A 26,950-nucleotide genomic window follows, 5' to 3' on the forward strand; every position below is an offset into this window, starting at 1 on the left:
GCCGGTTCCTCCGCAGTGACAGAAGCTGGGTGCTGCAGTGAGACATTCTCATGCAGCACTTGGCTCGTGTCACAGAGGAGGAGCCAATACTGCAGGCACTACTCTTTGGGGGCAGCCCAGCATCTCCATGGATGCTGGGTATGCCCTTGGAGTGATGTGATCAAGATTCCCTGTAAGGCCACACCCCTTAAGGTAGACCACACACCCTTTTCAGGGAGGGGAGATACAGAGTCCTCATCTGGTGTCACAAGACCTGGTGATACCATTGTAAATATCACATTTTCTCATTCCACTTCTTGGTGGAATAGAATTGGTATTAGAAACACAATGAGTTTCTGGCACTCTATACTAAAGGTATGTCCCATGTCAGCAGCCCAATGGCAGGTGCAGCTTCTCTATCCGAGTGTGGCTTCCTATGTCAGTCGCTGTGTACGCAGACACTTTCACTTCTGCTCCCGCAACACTCCCATAAAATGATGGACCCTTTTTGCGCTCATTAATAGCCACCTGCCAATTGCTGCTGTGGAACGCACTTTTCCAAAACGTTTCTGTTACCGTATTAGTCTATGATACCCCAGCAAATGGCTCTCTAGACATATGGGTGGTATCACACTTGTTTTAAAAAGGGAGCTTATATGTGCTACCTCATACTCCAATAATATGTATGGATTATTATTTATGATAATATAATTTGTCAGCCAAAGTTGATTTAGGTGTGTATTTACTAAGCCTTGGAATAAGATAAAGTGTCAGGAGATAAAGGCCCCCATTTATCAACTGAATACATTTCTTATGCTAACTAACGTTACCGCTCGACGAGCTTTTTTACTTGTATTCAGCATTGAAGCTGTCGCTGGCGAGTAGTAACGTAAAAACACCCGTTAGCGCTGTTTGTCAAGGCCAAACAGCGCTGACGTATGCTGACGAATGCTCTTTTTCTCCGGCGTCCCTAACTACTGCGCATGCGCCGTTGTATGCATACTCCCGGCACATGCGCAGTAGTGATTTTCAGGCTATCTCTATAGCAACCCAGCAGACGTGATGCATGCCGGGATTGCTGCGGGAGCGGGGAGCCGGAGCGCAGGACGGACACCGCTGCAGCAGTGTCCATAACGTCTGCCCGGAGCAGACAAAGCAGTTTTAGGTAAGCGAGCGCTATTTTAGAAATAGCGCTCGTTGTTAAGTACACTTTAGTGTGCAGCAGTATAGGGAAAATAAAAGCCTTGTTAAATAGAAATTGGTCCCATCTACCACTTAAAACGAGTTTCCAGCATGGAAACTCGTTGATAAATGGGGCCCAAAGTTTCAGCCAATCAGTTCCTAACTAACATGTTACAGGCTGTGTTTGAAAAATGACAGGAGCTGGTTGGCTGGTACTAAGGGGTAAATGTAAGAACAGTCGATATGAGGGGGAGCGGTATCAGCGTAGGTTATGTGCACTATACCGCTTCCCCCCACATATAGCAGCGGTGTGTGCCCAGCGACAGGAGCGCTATGTGCCCCTGTCATTATTGGTACTGCTATCTTAAAGATAGGACGCCGATATGTGAGGGCAGTGTAAGCGCTGCTGACCATACTGACACCTGCAGGTAGCCATTTTGACAGGTGCAGGAGGCGATGCCCTATCTCCATAGGAGGAACAGAGCTGTCCCTGGCTGTGGCGGGGGTTGGCTCTGCAGAGGAGATCTTGTGAGACTTGCGAGATCTAACGCATGCCCAGTGAGCCGGTTGAGGGGAGAGACAGCGCTGAACTTGCTGTGACTTTCAGCCGGTGCATGCGCAGTACAGCAGGGGGTACATGGAAGGAGAGCCGAAGATGAAGCACGCAGATCACTGGAAAGGGTGACATAACGCACTACCTTAACGGCTCAGGGGAGCATAATACATTTGGTCGATATGGGTGCCCAGTTCACGGCGATTATGTGGTGAAGCAGGATCTGGCAGTTAACGATCGAAGAGGTCAGTTCAATACATCTAGCTCTCTATCTCTGTCCACTTTATCTCTGTTCACTTTATCTCCACCCGAGGCTTAGCAAATAGACCCCTTAATCTATAAGGCAGATAATTCCCAGCATCCTCTGCTGCTGCTCAGTATGTCAGGAGCAGATCACGTAGGCGCTGTCAGGTGGTACAAGATGTGACAGTTGGAAGTACATGGCAGTTGGTCATGGGGAGCCCTGAGGCACCGGCTGTGGAGACAGAGCGTGCTGCTGAGGGGACTGCTGGTGGTGCATGTGAGCCATGCTGCATCATAGTGGACAGCTGCTCTTATGGGGCGGAACTGGAGGCAGCATCGGATGGAGCTGTAAAACACATGCCAGATTTTGAGGAGGAGACAGAGAGGTGGCCACAGCGTGTGATTGGTGAGAACTGTGGGTACCACACAGCCCCAAATACACACAAAGCAGCGACATCGAAGCTGCTGTTTCTATAACCCTTCACCTCGCAGCCAGTCTACTTACAGAAGTAATGCAGACAGTATAATACTGGTGTAGAGGAATTGTAGGTGACAAGTGTGTGATGTGAATATGGGTGCGGCGTATATTGTGGTGGTGGTGTACAGGAATGTTATGTGACAAGTGTGAGAGGTGTAATAGTTGACTCCCAGGTGTGGGTATGGTGTAAATCAATGAGTTAATGTGGAAAAACACAATTTTTTAGGAGTAGGCACAGTGCTCTCTGATAAGCAGATGTTCGTTGTTGATGGGAGTACATTGCTGTTAATAGATCTTGAGTTTAGGTCCCACTTACAGTACAGCTACATATAGTCTGGGTGTGCGCTGTCAGGGGGAGGTTAGGTTTTCTTTTTAATAGAGAACCTGTGCTGTGCAGTTCAGTGACCGGCATACATCCCGCGTCAGATCTGTGGTCTCTCGGATACGACATATGAGCAATGAGAGCTTTAGGGCTTAATTCAGAGTTGATCGCAGCAGCAAATTTATTAGCAGTTGGGCAAAACCATAGGGGTCATTCAGACCTGATCGCTCGCTAGCAGTTTTTTGCAGTCCTGCGATCAGATAGTCGCCGCCTACAGGGGACTGTATTTTAGCTGTGCAAGTGTGCGAACGCATGTGCATCCGAGCAGTAAGAAAAAAACTTTGTACAGTTTCTGAGTTACCCAGAACTTACTCAGCTGCTGCAATCACTTCAGCCAGTCCGGGCCTGGAATTGACGTCAGACACCCGCCCTGCAAACGCTTGGACACGCCCAGGTGCGGATCCAGAAGAAAATGATAGGGGGGGGGGGACCATGGAAGGGGCAAGTACATTTGCGTGCGGCTTCGGTGCATGTGAGGTGGCGCTTCTTATACAATGCCCACAGTTGTAGCACTCATTATGCAATGTCCACTGTACTGGTAGTGCCCCTTATATAGACCCCATAGTAGTGGTGCCCCTTATGCAATGCCGTATTGCCCCCAGTAGTAATGTTGCCTGTAGTAATGCCCCCAGTCATTTAGCGCCCTAGTAGTTATGCCCCCAGTGGTAATGCCCCTGCAGTTATGATCCCAGTAGTTTACCCCTCCCCCTTTAGTTTAGCCTCCCAGTGGTAATGCCCCCAGTAGTTTGCCTGATTGTAGTTTAGCCACCAGTAGTAATGCCCCCCTGTAGATTGCCCCATTGTAGTTTAGCCCCTGTAGTTATGCCCCCCTTGTAGTTTAGCCCCCAGTAGTTTGGCCCCTGTAGTTATCCCCCAGTAGTTTGGCCCCTGTAGTTATGCCCCCAGTAGTTTGGCCCCCTGTAGTTTAGCCCCCAGGTAGTTGGCACCCAGTAATAATGTCCCCCAGTAGTTTGCCCCCAGTTGATGCCCCCCAGTAATAATATCCCCCAGTAGTTTGCCCCCAGCAGATGCCCCCCAGTAATAATGTCCCCCAGTAATTTGCCCCCAGTAGATGCTCCCCAGTAATAATGTCCTCCAGTAGTTTGCCCCCAGTAGTAATGCCCCTTAGGAGTTTGCCCCAATAGATGACCCCCCAGTAGTAATGCCCCCAGTAGATGCTCTTCAGTAATAATGCCCCCAGTTGTAATACACCCAGTAGATGCCACCAGTAATAATGTCCCCCAGTAGATGCCCCCCAGTAAAAATGTCCCCCAGTAGCTGCCCCCATTAGGAATGCCCTCAATAGATGACCCCCCAGTAGATGCCCCCCAGTAATAATGCCCCCAGTAGTTTGCCCCCAGTTGTAATGCCCCCCCAGTAGTAATACCCCTTGTTGATGCCCCCCAGTAGTAATTTCCCCCCGTAGTTTGCCCCCAGTAGATGCCCCCGCTGCACTAAGGAAGAAACAAATGAAATCATACTTACCGAGCCTGTTCCCGCTTCCAGACCGCTGCAGTCCTCCTCTTGGCGTCCGCTCCTCAGCACTATGAGAGAGACGTCATGACTGACAGCTCTCCCATAGCGCACGCCGCACAGTGACAGCGCCAGAGGCAGGAGCTCAGTACTGAGCTCCCGCCTCCGGCTTTTGGTGAGGAGAGATGGGCGCCCGCTGGTAACACAATCTCAGTGGGCATCCGTCATCTCCCTGTGCAGCGACAGGGACGGAGGCCACAAATGACAGGGGGGGCACGGGCCCGAGTGCCCCCCTCTGGATCCGGCACTGGACACGCCTGCGTTTTTCCAACCACTCCCTGAAAACGGTCAGTTGCCATCCACAAACGCTTTCTTCCTGTCAATCTCTCTCTGATCGGCTGTGCGAATGGATTCTTCGTAAAACCCATCGCACAGCAATGATCCACTTTGTACCCGTGCGACGAGCCTGCGCATTGCAGTGCATATGCATGCGCAGTTCTGACCTGATCGCAGCGCTGCAAAAAAACACTAGCGAGCGATCAGGTCTGAATGACCCCCCATGTGCACTGCATGGGGGGCAGATATAACATGTGCCGAGAGAGTTAGATTTGGGTGGGGTGTGTTCAAAATGAAATCTAAATTGCAGTTTAAAAATAAAGCAGCCAGGATTTACCCTGCACAGAAACAATATAACCCACCCAAATCTAACTATCTCTGCAAATTTTATATCTGCCACACCTGCGGTGCACATGGGGGGTCATTCCGACACGTTCGCACACAGCGGTTCTTCGCTGCGGTGCAAACGGGTCAGAAAAGCACATGTACGGCGGACGCATTGCGCGCGCACGTCATTGCCTGATGACGATCGTCGTCGGGCAACGACGCCGCCAGCGAGAAATGTGATCGCAGTGGTGATCGCAAGAAGACGGACAGGTGGGAGGCGTTTCCGGGGCGGATACTCACCGTTTTCCAGGCGTGGTGAGTCCAATGCAGGCGTGTCGAGGCGTTTGGAGGGCGGATGTCTGACGTCAGGACCGGGACCTTCATCGCTGGATCCGTCGCACTGGGTGAGTAACTGCAGCCCTGGTCTTGTTTTACTTGAAACTTTTTTAGCATAGCAGGGCTGTACAAGCATTCACAGCCCTGCTATGCTAAAATACACTCCCCCATAGGTGGCGTCAGGTTGATCGCACGAGCAGCAAAAAGTTGCTACGTGCGATCAACTCGGAATGACCCCCATGGTGCCCAACTGCTAACAAATTTGCTGCTGTGATCAACTCTGAATTACCCCCTTAGGGTAGAGTGAAACAGTAGCAACATCCAGCACTCCTAGTGATAAACTCAAGAAAGAGAAAGAAAATACCTAGCGGCAGGTAAGCTACAGTGTGGCTGCAGCAGCTGTTGGATACTGTACTGCTCACAGAGCTTCCTTACTTTGAGTATAACTCCTCCCCTGGGGGCATCCTCACTTTACTCTGGCAGTGGGAAAAGCTTCTGTATATGATTGGAGTCTGGCTCGCCTGGTGGTTAGTGGTGCTAACCGGCGTCAGTGAGCAAATGGTAGGTATACCAAATATATGAGAATGTACAGTCTCCCGTGGAGAGGGTTGATTGTGGAGATGAAGGAGTATACTGTAACAGCTTTGTGGGCTAGCAGCACACTTGCGCACTAATTGAGCCATACCAGTTGAAAATCTCTGGTGTAGGCTAATGGAAATGATATACTTCTTTCTTTTGTTTTTTACCAACAATACTATTTATGGGCCGGGATGGAATGGGAGCCAATAATGCCGGACGGAAAATTATCACACCACAGTTAACATTACAAATGTGAGCCTGTTTTCCGGAACTTGGGCAATGTAATGGCGTACATCTATTTCCTGTCTTCAGCGTTTCGGATCTGAGATGTCATGGTATTTAGACTAGAAAACATCCAATATTTACAGACTAACTGGAATGCATCTTAAATGTATGTGTGTCATTTTCTGACCTACCGGAATGTGTTTTTTAGTGTAGGAGGTCCACAGTGTGAGAGAAAGTCACCCATTGGCCCACAAAAGTCACATGATTGAAGCATCACACACCCTATATTAACCCCACACCCTAAATTTTGTCCTTTGAAAGGTTGTAGGCATTTTGGAGAAGAGCAGGTGGTTTAAGAATGAGGAGGTAGCAGTGTTTTCTGAGTAGGCAGGGCATCCATGCAAGTGGGTAGAGAGAGGAGGAGGAGGTCATGTCCAAGCAGCAGCCTGTGTCTGACATAGAGGCAGAAGAGGAGGAGGAAGTGCAGGAGACTGCTGTGAAGGACACTGAGGAGGAGGATGAAGAGGCTGGGACGTCAACACATGGCAGGACCAGGGCTGTGCTCAGTGCAAGGTATTCATTTGAGGAGAATTGTGCTCTAGTAGTGATGAGCGGGTTCGGTTCCTCGGAATCCGAACCCCCCCGAACTTCAGCCTTTTTACACGGGTCCGAGGCAGACTCGGATCTTCCCGCCTTGCTCGGTTAACCCGAGCGCGCCCGAACGTCATCATCCCGCTGTCGGATTCTCGCGAGGCTCGGATTCTATCGCGAGACTCGGATTCTATATAAGGAGCCGCGCGTCGCCGCCATTTTCACACGTGCATTGAGATTGATAGGGAGAGGACGTGGCTGGCGTCCTCTCCGTTTAGAATAGAAATAGATAGAGAGTGAGAGTGAGACACTTGATTTACTGGAGCTTAGGAGTACTCAGAGAGTGCAGAGTTTACTAGTGACTGACCAGTGACCACCAGTGCAGTTTTATTATTATTTAATATAATCCGTTCTCTGCCTGAAAAAAAACGATACACAGTGACACAGTGTACCATATCTGTGCTCAGCCTCAGTGTGCTGCATCATCTATGTATATCTGACTGTGCTGAGTGCTCACTGCTCACACAGCTTAATTGTGGGGGAGACTGGGGAGCAGTTATAGCAGGAGTACATTAACAGTGCACACTTTTGCTGCCAGAGTGCCACTGCCAGTGTGACTGACCAGTGACCACTGACCACCAGTATATTGTGATTGTCTGCCTGAAAAAGTTAAACACTCATCGTGTGGTGTTTTTATTCTATAAACGCATTCTGCTGACAGTGTCCAGCAGGTCCGTCATTATATAATATATACCTGTCCTGCAGTAGTGATATATATATATTTTTTATATCATTATCATCCAGTCTATATTAGCAGCAGACGCAGTACGGTAGTCCACGGCTGTAGCTACCTCTGTGTCGGCAGTCGCTCGTCCATCCATAATTGTATTCCACCTACCTGTGGTGTTTTTTTTTTTTTCTATCTTCTTGATACTAGTAGCTTACTTTAGGAGTCTGCAGTGCTGACAGTGTCCAGCAGGTCCATCATTATATAATATATACCTGTCCGGCTGCAGTAGTGATATATATATATTTTTTATATCATTATCATCCAGTCTATATTAGCAGCAGACGCAGTACGGTAGTCCACGGCTGTAGCTACCTCTGTGTCGGCAGTCGCTCGTCCATCCATAATTGTATACCACCTACCTGTGGTGTATTTTTTTTTTTTCTATCTTCTTGATACTAGTAGCTTACTTTAGGAGTCTGCAGTGCTGACAGTGTCCAGCAGGTCCGTCATTATATAATATATACCTGTCCGGCTGCAGTAGTGATATATATATATTTTTTATATCATTATCATCCAGTCTATATTAGCAGCAGACGCAGTACGGTAGTCCACGGCTGTAGCTACCTCTGTGTCGGCAGTCGCTCGTCCATCCATAATTGTATACCACCTACCTGTTGTGTTTTTTTTTCTATCTTCTTGATACTAGTAGCTTACTTTAGGAGTCTGCAGTGCTGACAGTGTCCAGCAGGTCCGTCATTATATAATATATACCTGTCCGGCTGCAGTAGTGATATATATATATTTTTTATATCATTATCATCCAGTCTATATTAGCAGCAGACGCAGTACGGTAGTTCATGGCTGTAGCTACCTCTGTGTCGGCAGTCGCTCGTCCATCCATAATTGTATACCACCTACCTGTGGTGTTTTTTTTTTTTCTATCTTCTTGATACTAGTAGCTTACTTTAGGAGTCTGCAGTGCTGACAGTGTCCAGCAGGTCCGTCATTATATAATATATACCTGTCCGGCTGCAGTAGTGATATATATATATTTTTTATATCATTATCATCCAGTCTATATTAGCAGCAGACGCAGTACGGTAGTCCACGGCTGTAGCTACCTCTGTGTCGGCAGTCGCTCGTCCATCCATAATTGTATACCACCTACCTGTGGTGTATTTTTTTTTTTCTATCTTCTTGATACTAGTAGCTTACTTTAGGAGTCTGCAGTGCTGACAGTGTCCAGCAGGTCCGTCATTATATAATATATACCTGTCCGGCTGCAGTAGTGATATATATATATTTTTTATATCATTATCATCCAGTCTATATTAGCAGCAGACGCAGTACGGTAGTCCACGGCTGTAGCTACCTCTGTGTCGGCAGTCGCTCGTCCATCCATAATTGTATACCACCTACCTGTGGTGTTTTTTTTTTCTTTCTATCTTCTTGATACTAGTAGCTTACATTAGGAGTCTGCAGTGCTGACAGTGTCCAGCAGGTCCGTCATTATATAATATATACCTGTCCAGCTGCAGTAGTGATATATATATATTTTTTATATCATTATCATCCAGTCTATATTAGCAGCAGACGCAGTACGGTAGTCCACGGCTGTAGCTACCTCTGTGTCGGCAGTCGCTCGTCCATCCATAATTGTATACCACCTACCTGTTGTGTTTTTTTTTTTCTATCTTCTTGATACTAGTAGCTTACTTTAGGAGTCTGCAGTGCTGACAGTGTCCAGCAGGTCCGTCATTATATAATATATACCTGTCCGGCTGCAGTAGTGATATATATATATTTTTTATATCATTATCATCCAGTCTATATTAGCAGCAGACGCAGTACGGTAGTCCACGGCTGTAGCTACCTCTGTGTCGGCAGTCGCTCGTCCATCCATAATTGTATACCACCTACCTGTTGTGTTTTTTTTTTCTATCTTCTTGATACTAGTAGCTTACTTTAGGAGTCTGCAGTGCTGACAGTGTCCAGCAGGTCCGTCATTATATAATATATACCTGTCCGGCTGCAGTAGTGATATATATATTTTTTTTTATATCATTATCATCCAGTCTAAATTTGCAGCAGACGCAGTACGGTAGTCCACGGCTGTAGCTACCTCTGTGTCGGCAGTCGCTCGTCCATCCATAATTGTATACCACCTACCTGTGGTGTATTTTTTTTTTCTATCTTCTTGATACTAGTAGCTTACTTTAGGAGTCTGCAGTGCTGACAGTGTCCAGCAGGTCCGTCATTATATAATATATACCTGTCCGGCTGCAGTAGTGATATATATATATTTTTTATATCATTATCATCCAGTCTATATTAGCAGCAGACGCAGTACGGTAGTCCACGGCTGTAGCTACCTCTGTGTCGGCAGTCGCTCGTCCATCCATAATTGTATACCACCTACCTGTTGTGTTTTTTTTTTTCTATCTTCTTGATACTAGTAGCTTACTTTAGGAGTCTGCAGTGCTGACAGTGTCCAGCAGGTCCGTCATTATATAATTTATACCTGTCCGGCTGCAGTAGTGATATATATATATTTTTTATAGCATTATCATCCAGTCTATATTAGCAGCAGACGCAGTACGGTAGTTCACGGCTGTAGCTACCTCTGTGTCGGCAGTCGCTCGTCCATCCATAATTGTATACCACCTACCTGTGGTGTTTTTTTTTTTTCTATCTTCTTGATACTAGTAGCTTACTTTAGGAGTCTGCAGTGCTGACAGTGTCCAGCAGGTCCATCATTATATAATATATACCTGTCCGGCTGCAGTAGTGATATATATATATTTTTTATATCATTATCATCCAGTCTATATTAGCAGCAGACGCAGTACGGTAGTCCACGGCTGTAGCTACCTCTGTGTCGGCAGTCGCTCGTCCATCCATAATTGTATACCACCTACCTGTGGTGTTTTTGTTTTTTTCTATCTTCTTGATACTAGTAGCTTACTTTAGGAGTCTGCAGTGCTGACAGTGTCCAGCAGGTCCGTCATTATATAATATATACCTGTCCGGCTGCAGTAGTGATATATATATATTTTTTATATCATTATCATCCAGTCTATATTAGCAGCAGACGCAGTACGGTAGTCCACGGCTGTAGCTACCTCTGTGTCGGCAGTCGCTCGTCCATCCATAATTGTATACCACCTACCTGTGGTGTATTTTTTTTTCTATCTTCTTGATACTAGTAGCTTACTTTAGGAGTCTGCAGTGCTGACAGTGTCCAGCAGGTCCGTCATTATATAATATATACCTGTCCGGCTGCAGTAGTGATATATATATATTTTTATATCATTATCATCCAGTCTATATTAGCAGCAGACGCAGTACGGTAGTCCACGGCTGTAGCTACCTCTGTGTCGGCAGTCGCTCGTCCATCCATAATTGTATACCACCTACCTGTTGTGTTTTTTTTTTCTATCTTCTTGATACTAGTAGCTTACTTTAGGAGTCTGCAGTGCTGACAGTGTCCAGCAGGTCCGTCATTATATAATATATACCTGTCCGGCTGCAGTAGTGATATATATATATTTTTTATATCATTATCATCCAGTCTATATTAGCAGCAGACGCAGTACGGTAGTCCACGGCTGTAGCTACCTCTGTGTCGGCAGTCGCTCGTCCATCCATAATTGTATACCACCTACCTGTTGTGGTTTTTTTTTCTATCTTCTTGATACTAGTAGCTTACTTTAGGAGTCTGCAGTGCTGACAGTGTCCAGCAGGTCCGTCATTATATAATATATACCTGTCCGGCTGCAGTAGTGATATATATATATTTTTTATATCATTATCATCCAGTCTATATTAGCAGCAGACGCAGTACGGTAGTTCACGGCTGTAGCTACCTCTGTGTCGGCAGTCGCTCGTCCATCCATAATTGTATACCACCTACCTGTGGTGTTTTTTTTTTTCTATCTTCTTGATACTAGTAGCTTACTTTAGGAGTCTGCAGTGCTGACAGTGTCCAGCAGGTCCGTCATTATATAATATGTACCTGTCCGGCTGCAGTAGTGATATATATATATTTTTTATATCATTATCATCCAGTCTATATTAGCAGCAGACGCAGTACGGTAGTCCACGGCTGTAGCTACCTCTGTGTCGGCAGTCGCTCGTCCATCCATAATTGTATACCACCTACCTGTTGTGTTTTTTTTTTTCTATCTTCTTGATACTAGTAGCTTACTTTAGGAGTCTGCAGTGCTGACAGTGTCCAGCAGGTCCATCATTATATAATATATACCTGTCCGGCTGCAGTAGTGATATATATATATTTTTTATATCATTATCATCCAGTCTATATTAGCAGCAGACGCAGTACGGTAGTCCACGGCTGTAGCTACCTCTGTGTCGGCAGTCGCTCGTCCATCCATAATTGTATACCACCTACCTGTGGTGTATTTTTTTTTTTCTATCTTCTTGATACTAGTAGCTTACTTTAGGAGTCTGCAGTGCTGACAGTGTCCAGCAGGTCCGTCATTATATAATATATACCTGTCCGGCTGCAGTAGTGATATATATATATTTTTTATATCATTATCATCCAGTCTATATTAGCAGCAGACGCAGTACGGTAGTCCACGGCTGTAGCTACCTCTGTGTCGGCAGTCGCTCGTCCATCCATAATTGTATACCACCTACCTGTTGTGTTTTTTTTTCTATCTTCTTGATACTAGTAGCTTACTTTAGGAGTCTGCAGTGCTGACAGTGTCCAGCAGGTCCGTCATTATATAATATATACCTGTCCGGCTGCAGTAGTGATATATATATATTTTTTATATCATTATCATCCAGTCTATATTAGCAGCAGACGCAGTACGGTAGTTCATGGCTGTAGCTACCTCTGTGTCGGCAGTCGCTCGTCCATCCATAATTGTATACCACCTACCTGTGGTGTTTTTTTTTTCTATCTTCTTGATACTAGTAGCTTACTTTAGGAGTCTGCAGTGCTGACAGTGTCCAGCAGGTCCGTCATTATATAATATATACCTGTCCGGCTGCAGTAGTGATATATATATATTTTTTATATCATTATCATCCAGTCTATATTAGCAGCAGACGCAGTACGGTAGTCCACGGCTGTAGCTACCTCTGTGTCGGCAGTCGCTCGTCCATCCATAATTGTATACCACCTACCTGTGGTGTATTTTTTTTTTCTATCTTCTTGATACTAGTAGCTTACTTTAGGAGTCTGCAGTGCTGACAGTGTCCAGCAGGTCCGTCATTATATAATATATACCTGTCCGGCTGCAGTAGTGATATATATATATTTTTTATATCATTATCATCCAGTCTATATTAGCAGCAGACGCAGTACGGTAGTCCACGGCTGTAGCTACCTCTGTGTCGGCAGTCGCTCGTCCATCCATAATTGTATACCACCTACCTGTGGTGTTTTTTTTTTCTTTCTATCTTCTTGATACTAGTAGCTTACATTAGGAGTCTGCAGTGCTGACAGTGTCCAGCAGGTCCGTCATTATATAATATATACCTGTCCAGCTGCAGTAGTGATATATATATATTTTTTATATCATTATCATCCAGTCTATATTAGCAGCAGACGCAGTACGGTAGTCCACGGCTGTAGCTACCTCTGTGTCGGCAGTCGCTCGTCCATCCATAATTGTATACCACCTACCTGTTGTGTTTTTTTTTTCTATCTTCTTGATACTAGTAGCTTACTTTAGGAGTCTGCAGTGCTGACAGTGTCCAGCAGGTCCGTCATTATATAATATATACCTGTCCGGCTGCAGTAGTGATATATATATTTTTTTTATATCATTATCATCCAGTCTATATTAGCAGCAGACGCAGTACGGTAGTCCACGGCTGTAGCTACCTCTGTGTCGGCAGTCGCTCGTCCATCCATAATTGTAAACCACCTACCTGTGGTGTTTTTTTTTTTCTATCTTCTTGATACTAGTAGCTTACTTTAGGAGTCTGCAGTGCTGACAGTGTCCAGCAGGTCTGTCATTATATAATATATACCTGTCCGGCTGCAGTAGTGATATATATATATATATTTTTTTATATCATTATCATCCAGTCTATATTAGCAGCAGACGCAGTACGGTAGTCCACGGCTGTAGCTACCTCTGTGTCGGCAGTCGCTCGTCCATCCATAATTGTATACCACCTACCTGTGGTGTTGTTTTTTTTTTCTATCTTCTTGATACTAGTAGCTTACTTTAGGAGTCTGCAGTGCTGACAGTGTCCAGCAGGTCCGTCATTATATAATATATACCTGTCCGGCTGCAGTAGTGATATATATATATTTTTTATATCATTATCATCCAGTCTATATTAGCAGCAGACGCAGTACGGTAGTCCACGGCTGTAGCTACCTCTGTGTCGGCAGTCGCTCGTCCATCCATAAGTATACTAGTATCCATCCATCTCCATTGTTTACCTGAGGTGCCTTTTAGTTGTGCCTATTAAAATATGGAGAACAAAAATGTTGAGGTTCCAAAAATAGGGAAAGATCAAGATCGACTTCCACCTCGTGCTGAAGCTGCTGCCACTAGTCATGGCCGAGACGATGAAATGCCATCAACGTCGTCTGCCAAGGCCGATGCCCAATGTCATAGTACAGAGCATGTAAAATCCAAAACACCAAATATCAGTAAAAAAAGGACTCAAAAATCTAAAATAAAATTGTCGGAGGAGAAGCGTAAACTTGCCAATATGCCATTTACCACACGGAGTGGCAAGGAACGGCTGAGGCCCTGGCCTATGTTCATGGCTAGTGGTTCAGCTTCACATGAGGATGGAAGCACTCAGCCTCTCGCTAGAAAAATGAAAAGACTCAAGCTGGCAAAAGCACAGCAAAGAACTGTGCGTTCTTCGAAATCACGAATCCACAAGGAGAGTCCAATTGTGTCGTTTGCGATGCCTGACCTTCCCAACACTGGACGTGAAGAGCATGCGCCTTCCACCATTTGCACGCCCCCTGCAAGTGCTGGAAGGAGCACCCGCAGTCCAGTTCCTGATAGTTAGATTGAAGATGTCAGTGTTGAAGTACACCAGGATGAGGAGGATATGGGTGTTGCTGGCGCTGGGGAGGAAATTGACCAGGAGGATTCTGATGGTGAGGTGGTTTGTTTAAGTCAGGCACCCGGGGAGACACCTGTTGTCCGTGGGAGGAATAGGGCCATTGACATGCCTGGTAAAATACCAAAAAAATCAGCTCTTCGGTGTGGAAGTATTTCAACAGAAATGCGGACAACATTTGTCAAGCCGTGTGTTGCCTTTGTCAAGCTGTAATAAGTAGGGGTAAGGACGTTAACCACCTCGGAACATCCTCCCTTATACGTCACCTGCAGCCCATTCATCATAAGTCAGTGACAAGTTCAAAAACTTTGGGCGACAGCAGAAGCAGTCCACTGACCAGTAAATCCCTTCCTCTTGTAACCAAGCTCACGCAAACCACCCCACCAACTCCCTCAGTGTCAATTTCCTCCTTCCCCAGGAATGCCAATAGTCCTGCAGGCCATGTCACTGGCAATTCTGACGAGTCCTCTCCTGCCTGGGATTCCTCCAATGCATCCTTGCGTGTAACGCCTAATGCTGCTGGCACTGCTGTTGTTGCTGCTGGGAGTCGATGGTCATCCCAGAGGGGAAGTCGTAAGACCACTTTTACTACTTCAACCAAGCAATTGACTGTCCAACAGTCCTTTGCGAGGAAGATGAAATATCACAGCAGTCACCCTGCTGCAAAGCGGATAACTGAGGCCTTGGCATCCTGGGCGGTGAGAAACATGGTTCCGGTATCCATCATTACTGCAGAGCCAACTAGAGACTTGTTGGAGGTACTGTGTCCCCGGTACCAAATACCATCTAGGTTCCATTTCTCTAGGCAGGCGATACCGAAAATGTACACAGACCTCAGAAAAAGACTCACCAGTGTCCTAAAAAATGCAGTTGTACCCAATGTCCACTTAACCACGGACATGTGGACAAGTGGAGCAGGGCAGGCTCAGGACTATATGACTGTGACAGCCCACTGGGTAGATGTATGGACTCCCGCCGCAAGAACAGCAGCGGCGGCACCAGTAGCAGCATCTCGCAAACGCCAACTCTTTCCTAGGCAGGCTACGCTTTGTATCACCGCTTTCCAGAATACGCACACAGCTGAAAACCTCTTACGGCAACTGAGGAAGATCATCGCGGAATGGCTTACCCCAATTGGACTCTCCTGTGGATTTGTGGCATCGGACAACGCCAGCAATATTGTGTGTGCATTAAATCTGGGCAAATTCCAGCACGTCCCATGTTTTGCACATACCTTGAATTTGGTGGTGCAGAATTATTTAAAAAACGAGAGGGGCGTGCAAGAGATGCTGTCGTGGCCAGAAGAATTGCGGGACACTTTCGGCGTACAGGCACCACGTACAGAAGACTGGAGCACCACTAAAAACGCCTGAACCTGCCCTGCCATCATCTGAAGCAAGAAGTGGTAACGAGGTGGAATTCAACCCTCTATATGCTTCAGAGGTTGGAGGAGCAGCAAAAGGCCATTCAAGCCTATACAACTGAGCACGATATAGGAGGTGGAATGCACCTGTCTCAAGTGCAGTGGAGAATGATTTCAACGTTGTGCAAGGTTCTGCAACCTTTTGAACTTGCCACACGTGAAGTCAGTTCAGACACTGCCAGCCTGAGTCAGGTCATTCCCCTCATCAGGCTTTTGCAGAAGAAGCTGGAGACATTGAAGGAGGAGCTAACACAGAGCGATTCCGCTAGGCATGTGGGACTTGTGGATGGAACCCTTAATTCGCTTAACAAGGATTCGCGGGTGGTCAATCTGTTGAAATCAGAGCACTACATTTTGGCCACCGTGCTCGATCCTAGATTTAAAACCTACCTTGGATCTCTCTTTCCGGCAGACACAAGTCTGCTGGGGTTCAAAGAACTGCTGGTGACAAAATTGTCAAGTCAAGCGGAACGCGACCTGTCAACATCTCCTCCTTCACATTCTCCCGCAACTGGGGGTGCGAGGAAAAGGCTCAGAATTCCGAGCCCACCCGCTGGCGGTGATGCAGGGCAGTCTGGAGCGTCTGCTGATGCTGACATCTGGTCCGGACTGAAGGACCTGACAACGATTACGGACATGTCGTCTACTGTCACTGCATATGATTCTCTCCCCATTGAAAGAATGGTGGAGGATTATATGAGTGACCGCATCCAAGTAGGCACGTCAGACAGTCCGTACTTATACTGGCAGGAAAAAGAGGCAATTTGGAGGCCCTTGCACAAACTGGCTTTATTCTACCTAAGTTGCCCTCCCACAAGTGTGTACTCCGAAAGAGTGTTTAGTGCCGCCGCTCACCTTGTCAGCAATCGGCGTACGAGGTTACATCCAGAAAATGTGGAGAAGATGATGTTCATTAAAATGAATTATAATCAATTCTTCCGTGGAGACATTCACCAGCAGCAATTGCCTCCACAAAGTACACAGGGAGCTGAGATGGTAGATTCCAGTGGGGACGAATTGATAATCTGTGAGGAGGGGGATGTACACGGTGATATATCGGAGGATGATGATGAGGTGGACATCTTGCCTTTGTAGAGCCAGTTTGTGCAAGGAGAGATTAATTGCTTCTTTTTTGGTGGGGGTCCAAACAAACCCGTCATTTCAGTCACAGTCGTGTGGCAGACCCTGTCACTGAAATGATGGGTTGGTTAAAGTGTGCATGTCCTGTTTATACAACATAAGGGTGGGTGGGAGGGCCCAAGGACAATTCCATCTTGCACCTCTTTTTTCTTTCATTTTTCTTTGCGTCATGTGCTGTTTGGGGAGTAGTTTTTGGAAGGGCCATCCTGCGTGACACTGCAGTGCCACTCCTAGATGGGCCAGGTGTTTGTGTCGGCCACTTGGGTCGCTTATCTTAGTCACACAGCTACCTCATTGCGCATCTTTTTTTTCTTCTTTGCGTCATGTGCTGTTTGGGGAGTAGTTTTTTGAAGGGCCATCCTGCGTGACACTGCAGTGCCACTCCTAGATGGGCCAGGTGTTTGTGTCGGCCACTAGGGTCGCTTAGCTTAGTCACACAGCTACCTCATTGCGCCTCTTTGTTTCTTTGCGTCATGTGCTGTTTGGGGGGTGTTTTTTGGAAGGGCCATCCTGCGTGACACTGCAGTGCCACTCCTAGATGGGCCAGGTGTTTGTGTCGGCCACTAGGGTCGCTTATCTTAGTCACACAGCTACCTCATTGCACATCTTTTTTTTCTTCTTTGCGTCATGTGCTGTTTGGGGAGTCGTTTTTTGAAGGGCCATCCTGCGTGACACTGCAGTGCCACTCCTAGATGGGCCAGGTGTTTGTGTCGGCCACTAGGGTCGCTTAGCTTAGTCACACAGCTACCTCATTGCGCCTCTTTTTTTCTTTGCGTCATGTGCTGTTTGGGGGGTGTTTTTTGGAAGGGCCATCCTGCGTGACACTGCAGTGCCACTCCTAGATGGGCCAGGTGTTTGTGTTGGCCACTAGGGTCGCTTAGCTTACTCACACAGCTACCTCATTGCGCCTCTTTTTTTTCTTCTTTGCGTCATGTGCTGTTTGGGGAGTAGTTTTTTGAAGGGCCATCCTGCGTGACACTGCAGTGCCACTCCTAGATGGGCCAGGTGTTTGTGTCGGCCACTAGGGTCGCTTATCTTAGTCACACAGCTACCTCATTGCACATCTTTTTTTTCTTCTTTGCGTCATGTGCTGTTTGGGGAGTCGTTTTTTGAAGGGCCATCCTGCGTGACACTGCAGTGCCACTCCTAGATGGGCCAGGTGTTTGTGTCGGCCACTAGGGTCGCTTAGCTTAGTCACACAGCTACCTCATTGCGCCTCTTTTTTTCTTTGCGTCATGTGCTGTTTGGGGGGTGTTTTTTGGTAGGGCCATCCTGCGTGACACTGCAGTGCCACTCCTAGATGGGCCAGGTGTTTGTGTTGGCCACTAGGGTCGCTTAGCTTACTCACACAGCTACCTCATTGCGCCTCTTTTTTTTCTTCTTTGCGTCATGTGCTGTTTGGGGAGTAGTTTTTGGAAGGGCCATCCTGCGTGACACTGCAGTGCCACTCCTAGATGGGCCAGGTGTTTGTGTCGGCCACTTGGGTCGCTTATCTTAGTCACACAGCTACCTCATTGCGCCTCTTTTTTTCTTTGCGTCATGTGCTGTTTGGGGGGTGTTTTTTGGAAGGGCCATCCTGCGTGACACTGCAGTGCCACTCCTAGATGGGCCAGGTGTTTGTGTCGGCCACTTGGGTCGCTTATCTTAGTCACACAGCTACCTCATTGCGCCTCTTTTTTTCTTTGCGTCATGTGCTTTTTGGGGGGTGTTTTTTGGAAGGGCCATCCTGCGTGACACTGCAGTGCCACTCCTAGATGGGCCAGGTGTTTGTGTCGGCCACTAGGGTCGCTTATCTTAGTCACACAGCTACCTCATTGCGCATCTTTTTTTTCTTCTTTGCGTCATGTGCTGTTTGGGGAGTAGTTTTTTGAAGGGCCATCCTGCGTGACACTGCAGTGCCACTCCTAGATGGGCCAGGTGTTTGTGTCGGCCACTAGGGTCGCTTAGCTTAGTCACACAGCTACCTCATTGCGCCTCTTTTTTTCTTTGCTTCATGTGCTGTTTGGGGGGTGTTTTTTGGAAGGGCCATCCTGCGTGACACTGCAGTGCCACTCCTAGATGGGCCAGGTGTTTGTGTCGGCCACTAGGGTCGCTTAGCTTACTCACACAGCTACCTCATTGCGCCTCTTTTTTTTCTTCTTTGCGTCATGTGCTGTTTGGGGAGTAGTTTTTTGAAGGGCCATCCTGCGTGACACTGCAGTGCCACTCCTAGATGGGCCAGGTGTTTGTGTCGGCCACTTGGGTCGCTGAGCTTAGTCATCCAGCGACCTCGGTGCAAATTTTAGGACTAAAAATAATATTGTGAGGTGTGAGGTGTTCAGAATAGACTGAAAATGAGTGGAAATTATGGTTATTGAGGTTAATAATACTTTGGGATCAAAATGACCCCCAAATTCTATGATTTAAGCTGTTTTTTAGGGTTTTTTGAAAAAAACACCCGAATCCAAAACACACCCGAATCCGACAAAAAGAATTCGGTGAGGTTTTGCCAAAACGCGTTCGAACCCAAAACACGGCCGCAGAACCGAACCCAAAACCAAAACACAAAACCCGAAAAATTTCCGGTGCTCATCACTATGCTCTAGTCCATGCCATGGTGCAGGTGAAACCAGGCGTACAGGACTCCTGCATCCTGGAAAAAGGCCATGTGGAGGTCGATCCAGGACACAGTCAATGCGGTTGGCTCCTGCCGTTGGGACCTGAAGAATGCGAAGAAGAGATATGGAGACCTCAAGAGGGTCCTGAAGGGCAAGATGGCTGAGGCGCGCCGGACTGGAGGAGAACGATCCCCAACAGTCCACTACATGGCCTTCAAGGAAGAATTCAAACAAAGCATCCCTCCGGAGGTCCTTCTGGGAGTGCATATAGTGGACACGGACTGCCCAGTGTCCCCACCTCATGCTGTTTATCATAGGAATACCTTTCACACTTTATTAAAGATTTTTTTTCCTCCACAGCTGCTGTACGTCAGCGTAGAGCTCCACCGAAAAGGCAGCGGCAAGAGACGGACACAGAGAAGGCTGGTAAGTGTCTTATAAAAAAACAGACACACACACACACACGGAGGGGCGTGGCCTGGCTGCTGAGGGGAACAGACAAGTCCGTAGTGAGCTCCTGCAATCTGAGGCTTAAACCTCATACTCCCTTCTGCCCCTGGGTGCCTTTCCTATATTTATCGGCATCCCTGCCTTCACTGACTCTCCCTGTGTGGCCGGGTAGATGCTGCAGAATCGGGGAGCAACCTCCGGCGCTCCCGCGGATTGCGGTCCACCTGCTACACCTGGACCGGGGCCTCGATTCCACCTCCGAGCAGGCACATACTTCCGGTGCCGCGGGTCTGGGATGCGGCTATCCCTTCTGCCTCCTAGTGCTCCGACTGCCGCTGGTCACCCTATGGAAGCCTCCCATGCTCCCCCTGCTTACCTCCTCTGCTGGAAATCACCAGGGCCTTGAGAGGTCTGACGGAGCTGCGGGATGCCCGGCGGCCATCTCGGGAGGGACCTGGCACATACCACGGGCTGCAGTCTTCCGCTAGTGTGCTGGGAAAGCCTCTCTCGGACTTCAGTCTTGCGTGTGGGGACCCCTCCGGTGCCTAGCCTCCTCGCCACGCTGAAGCCGGGAGCTGTAGCTGTCATTGAAGCCAGGGGACCGCAGACCGGATGTTCGGGCCTGACGAGCGGGTGCTGCACAACGCGATCTCCCTCCCTCTCCAGCAGAGCCGCATCTGCCCTCACCTGTTGATCCCCATGGCCCAGGTACACTTCTGTGTGTGGCTGTCAGCAGGTAAGGATGACCTATATAGTGCTATCAGCCCCTTCACTGCTCTTTAAGACCCCGGTGGCCATCTTGGGAGCTATACTGTATCTCATTAGAGCTGTTTGGTCACAGGCTGGTCCGTGACCTTCACCCTCCTGCCTTATAGACAGTGACTCTGCCGCTTTGAGGTCCCTGCGTGATCCCGAATAAGAGGAGTCAGCAGCCTGCCTCATCCTACTGTACAACGCGAGGATATTTCTATTGCACTGTGATATTAGAAAGCTGTTCTCCTACCAACTACCGGGTCCGTGCTTTGCCTGCCTCACTGGGCATCACCATCACAAATATACAAGTATTATATACCTACATACCCAGCAGTGCACCCCGGACCCATTGTCTATTTTATGATACGAAATAGGACTCTGCCATCTCTTTGCCTCCTCCCTGCTACTGCGTGGCCCCATATTGGCAGGTCCTACCCTCCCTTGTTAGTACCACCCTGCTCCCTTCTGGTTCATCTGTCCCGTGCAGCCTGGAAGCTGTTGTTGCCTCTGTTGCGGAGTGGGGGACGCTGATAATTCCCCTTACCATGACTGTATTGCTGTCTATATGCTGTCTAGGAGTGTGACGTACCCGCTTCTGGCAGCCTATTAAACGTACTCTCTCCCTTCACGACACTGTTTGTCTTAGAGACCCCTCCTGGTGTTATGTGATTTCATGAAAATGTCCACGGGCCCGGGGCCCTAACTTTAATCTGCATTACTTCATAATACATTCTTAGTTTCCTACAGCTGTATTTTTTCTACATTTGCTTCACGAGGAAGGTATATATTTACCCCAATAACCCTTCATCATGCCCAAAGGTCAAGGCAACAAAGGGGGTTCGGATCTCTCCCAGAGTCTGAAAAAAATTAGCATTCACTGCTGACAAAACACTGAGAGGCGGAATTGCTTCTCATCAAGGGTACTCAGATTCTGATGATTCTGACCACTTCCCCCCCCCCCCCCCCCGTTCTCTATTCCGTGAGGTCCAGGAAACTCAGCTCTCTGTCCAAGCTGTTCAGACCGAAGTACATGACGCAGTCAATTCTCTCAAGACTGAGCTTAATGACTTAGGCGATAGGATCGATCATTTGGAGTCCAAAGTGGATGAGGTCGTCTCAACCCATCATGATTTTAGCACGGAACTACAAAGCCTGAAACAGGATGTCCAACTCTTGCTCGAACATCAAGAGGACCAAGATAATAGGGCAATGCAGAATAATCTCCGTATTAGGGGCATCCCTGAGGAAATTGATTCCACCGCATTGGACGACTATCTCAAGAAGCTTTTTTCACATCTCTCACCCACGACTCCAGAAGATCACCTGCTTCTAGACAGAGCACACAGGGCTCTTCGTCCCTGCTCCCAAAACCCTTCTCAACCTAGAGATGTCATCTTGCGCTTTCACTACTTCACGGCTAAGGAGGACATTCTCCGTGAGGCACGGAAACTCACGTTGGTGTCATTCCAGGGACATTTGCTTCAAATCTACCAAGATATTGCCCCTGCCACGTTGCTCAAGCGGGAAGACTTTAAGCCCATTACTACATTGCTTCGAGATAATAATATACGGTACCGCTGGGGCTTTCCGTTCTGCATTCTCATATGGCACCAAAATCGTTTCCATGCAGCTGGAACCTTGGACGAAGCTAAATGCTTTCTGACCTCTATGGGACTCTCTGTGCCTTCCTCTGCCACTGACGCGACTCCTGGAACCCAACGTTCCCAACATTCTACTCCAGATCCTATTTCTCGACGTTCTCTGAACCGGGAGTGGTAAAAAGTCCCTTCTGCTAAGATGTCAGCGTCCTCTGGTCCTCCTCCCTGACCTGATTTACTTGCTCTGAATGGTTTATCTTTCCTGCTACAGGTTGTGTCTTTTAAATGCCATGGTGGCTCCCTGGTTTACTTGCCATTCTGTTTGTTTGATATTTTATTGCACTATTGCTGCTTTGTCTTCAACTATTTCTATGTTGCCTTGTTAAGTATCAGATGACATAATGCTCGTAGCTGTTCTTACGTGCTTTACTACTGACCTGTATTGAGATATTTCATTCTGTACTCTATTGTTTTCCCCCTCACTGCTCTTCTGTTCTAGATGTTTATATCTCCTCCTTGTAACCATCCCTACTGGAGGTTGACATGAGCAGTAGTGGAACTAGAGAATTTCCCATAGCTCTACTTATTTTTGATTTTACATTTGATTGTTGTTAGCCCCGGGCCGAGATTGGTTCTCTTGGCCTACTTGTTCACTATGCCCTTGGGCCGTCCTGGCCATGCCCCCCCTAATGGGCTCTGTGCCCATGCTCGGTCTCTGTCACCTAGTGACTTTTTTCTGTTTCCCCCTGACCGGCATCTCAGACCAGATGTATCTCCCCCTGGTCTTCCACTTCCCTGATCTCCTTTATTTTCCCGTTTTTTGTATGTTTTCCTCCTTCTTCCTCCTTAGTTATCATTACTTTTAGTGTATATTCACAAAACGTCAAGGGTTTGAACATCCCCACAAAACGCACTAAACTTTTTATGTCCCTTAAACATTCTAGAAGTGACCTTGTATTTTTACAGGAAACCCACTATAAGAAATCCCTCCACCCAGAGTTGAAATCTAAATCTTTTCCCTTAACTTTTCATGCTTGCGATTCCACCCAGAAGAAAAGAGGGGTGTCGATCCTCTTTGCCTGCCACTTAACATTCGCTCCAGAAAATGTCTATGCTGACAAGGAGGGTAGATGCCTCATATTAGTTGGTAAACTTAACAATACCCTATGTACCTTGGTTAATATATATGCACCAAACCAAACTCAAGCCCGTTTCTTTAGGAAAATTGATGCCTTACTATCCAAATATGCTAAAGGGGTACTAATTCTGGTTGGTGATTTTAAACAAGGTCCTTGGTACCGCCCTTGATCGCTCCTCCACTTTATCCCCTCCGGCTTCGCGATCCCTCTCCCCAGCATCAAGGGCCCTGCTTTCTCTCGTTAAAAGGCACCTACTTTTTGATTCTTTTAGGATTATTGACCCCACAGCCAGGGATTATACGTTTTACTCTTCAGTACACAACACATATTCTAGGATTGACATGAGATCTGTCGCTTAAGCTTACTTCGGCCGCCATCCACCCTATGGATCGGATCACTGTCCTATAACTGTCCTTCCGATCAGATTAAAAACTGCTTGTTGAAATATTTCCAATTTAATGAATATTTCCAATTTAATGAATCTCCCGATATTTCTCCGTTGACCCTATGGGAAGCTAATAAGGCGGTCTCGTGGGGCCGTCTTATCAGTTTGGCTTCTAAATATAGCAAACTCACTGAATCTCACTTAACTTCCCTTACCTCTAGCCTTCATTCTCTCGAACTCCAGCATAAATTGACCCCTTCTCTGACTCTTTTGGAGTCGTTAAATAAAGCTAAAACAGCCCTCTCCCTGTTCCTATCGGAACGCACGGCCAATTCTTTGGGAAAGCTTAACCAGATTTTTTATGAAAAAGGGGATAAAGCCGATAGGATCCTAGCCTCTAGATTCAGGGCCAAGGGTTTGTGCAATAACATCCTGGCTGTTAAAACCAGCAATGGTGACCTCTCTTACTCTCCCTACACAATTAATCAAGAATTTCAGGCCTTTTAGTCTAACCTTTATAATCTAAATAGGGATGTAGTAGACTCCGGACCCTCTGGCAATATAATTAACGAATTTCTACAGCGAGCCCCCCTCCCCTGTCTGTCTAAACAAGCTTCTATGCAATTAAACCAAGACATCTCTAATGAAGAGATTGCTAATGTCCTGAAGTCCCAAAAGCCATCAAAGGCTCCGGGTTCGGATGGCTTTTCAGCTTCCTATTATAAAAAATGTGCCCATATTTTGACACCTTATCTTTAATTCCTGTTTAATGCAGTCTTACATGGGTCCCAGTTTTCCCAAACCATGCTTGAAGCTAAAATAATTATTATTCATAAAGAGGGTAAAAGCCCCCATGATTGTGCCAACTACAGACCTATATCGCTACTGAACATTGATATTAAGCTGTGCGCTAAAATGTTAGCCACTCGGCTAAACAGTGTCCTCCCTGGCCTGATCCACTATGACCAAGTGGGTTTTATCCCAGGTCGTCAGGCCAGGGACAACACAAGGCGGACAATAGATCTTATCCAAATTCTAAATCGCAGACAAACCCCTTCCATCATCCTCTCCTTGGACGCTGAAAAGGTGTTTGATCGCATATCCTGGCCTTTTTTGTTTAAAACCCTGCAAATGTTTGGTATAAATGCTGAATTTTTTACTGCTGTATCGGCCCTATATTCTTCCCCGGTGGCGAGAGTTTTGACTAATGGTATTCTTTCAGATCCTTTCCCTCTTTCTAACGGCACGAGGAAAGGCTGCCCGCTTTCGCCCCTCATATTTGCTCTGGTCATTGAACCACTTGCTGCCATGATCAGACTATCTAATAGGGTGCGGGGTGTGGAAGCGGGCCCCCAGACTTTCAAAATCTCGTTGTTTGCAGATGATGTTCTACTGACGCTCACACATCCTCAATCTTCCCTCCCTGCTCTTTATGATATTATCAATGAATATGGCCACTTATCTGGCTACAAAATTAATTTTGCCAAATCTGAGGCTCTACACCTCCACATTCCCCATGATCTAAAAAGCTCTCTTTCCCCCTCATAACACTTTAATGGCAAGTCCGTAAAATTAAGTATTTAGGAGTTTATATTACGTCCCGTTATGATCATCTTTATACAGAAAATTATCCCCGGCTTATACATAAACTCAAACAGGATCTTAAACTCTGGAAATCCTATATAATTTCGTGGTTGGGCAGGATTATTGCCATCAAAATTACTATTTTACCCCAACTCCTCTATCTATTCCAAACACTTCTGGTTAAAGTCCCTGAAAAAGTGCTGAAGGAAATACAGTCATATCTTTCACGCTTTGTGTGGAATGATGAACCCCCTAGGTTAGCTCTAGGTACTCTCAAGCTTCCTAGATCGTCGGAAGGTAGGGGGTTTCCCGTGATTTTAAACCATTAATCGAGAATTTTCAGGCCTTTTTAGTCTAACCTTTATAATCTAAATAGGGACGTAGTAGATCGGAAGGTAGGGGGTTTCCCGATGTTAAGCTGTATTCTCTAGCCAGCCATTTGACCTCCTTTGCTCCTCTGGGTACTATTGCATTGTATTATCGGGGGTATTATACCCCTGATAGACTATCTAAAAGTTTTCCCTTGGCTACTCCGGTATGTTGGCTGCGGCCAGAGTGGCACCTTATATCATATATGGTGGACTTGCTCTATTAGAGTTCCCTTCTGGACAAGGGTCCTTGATATGTTAAAATCTCTTTCTGGCATTCCGCTTGTCCTGGACCCTTGGGTATTTCTGCTAGCCCGCCCTTTCCCAGATGTTGACCCCATTTTGAACAAATTATTCTACCATATTTTAGCCGCTGCGAAATCCTTAATCGCCAGAAATTGGAATTCTCCTTCACCCCCTACTGTTCACACACTAACAACTAATTATGTCTGGTTTATTGCTAAGATGGAAAAGATTACGTGCTATCTCCATGACTGCCCCCATAAATTTAATTTAGTCTGGGACCCCTGGTTGTCAACTCGATAGCTCTATCCTAGTTTAGATTCGGCACCTCCCTCAATCCACCTCCTTTGAACCTTTGACGATTTGCCCTCGGAACCTTCCCCGGCTTCCCTTTTGTTTTTCTTATAATCTACTACTGAATGCTATAATGCCAGTAATTGTCTTCTCTGATATCCTGCTTTCCCTTTTCTTATTTTCGTCTTGGACCTCCCCCCCTTTCTTCTGACTCATTTTCTTTATTTGGTGTTGTGTTATGTTTTATATTTGTCTTATTTTTTCTCAAACAATTGAGAGCTGTCTGCATATGTTTGTATATGTCCATTTGGCTCTTGCTGAATAAATAAAGAGTTTAAAAAAAAAACAACACACACACATTACATGGTTCTGTGGCCATATGTAAGGAAAATGGATACCCACTTACCCTTCTTTAAAATACAATTGTGGCATATTAAGGACTGCAACGATAACATTAATCAAGGTGAACACAACCACAGCAGGGTTTAAGA

At 46.7% G+C, this 26,950-nt stretch overlaps 1 long non-coding RNA gene across 1 annotated transcript in view; it reads left to right on the forward strand.

The window, feature by feature from the left end:
* Window positions 1-2,173: 2,173 nt before the first annotated feature.
* Window positions 2,174-26,950, forward strand: part of LOC134911806 (uncharacterized) — a 38,980-nt gene continuing 14,203 nt past the window's right edge. Inside the window, exons 1-2 of the long non-coding RNA XR_010176855.1 lie at window positions 2,174-2,363; window positions 20,006-20,071. This is a non-coding gene — a long non-coding RNA (uncharacterized LOC134911806). The remainder of the gene's footprint in view (window positions 2,364-20,005; window positions 20,072-26,950) is intronic.

Source organism: Pseudophryne corroboree, chromosome 4 (genome assembly GCF_028390025.1).
Source record: "Pseudophryne corroboree isolate aPseCor3 chromosome 4, aPseCor3.hap2, whole genome shotgun sequence".
In the NCBI taxonomy this organism is placed as follows: domain Eukaryota; kingdom Metazoa; phylum Chordata; class Amphibia; order Anura; family Myobatrachidae; genus Pseudophryne; species Pseudophryne corroboree.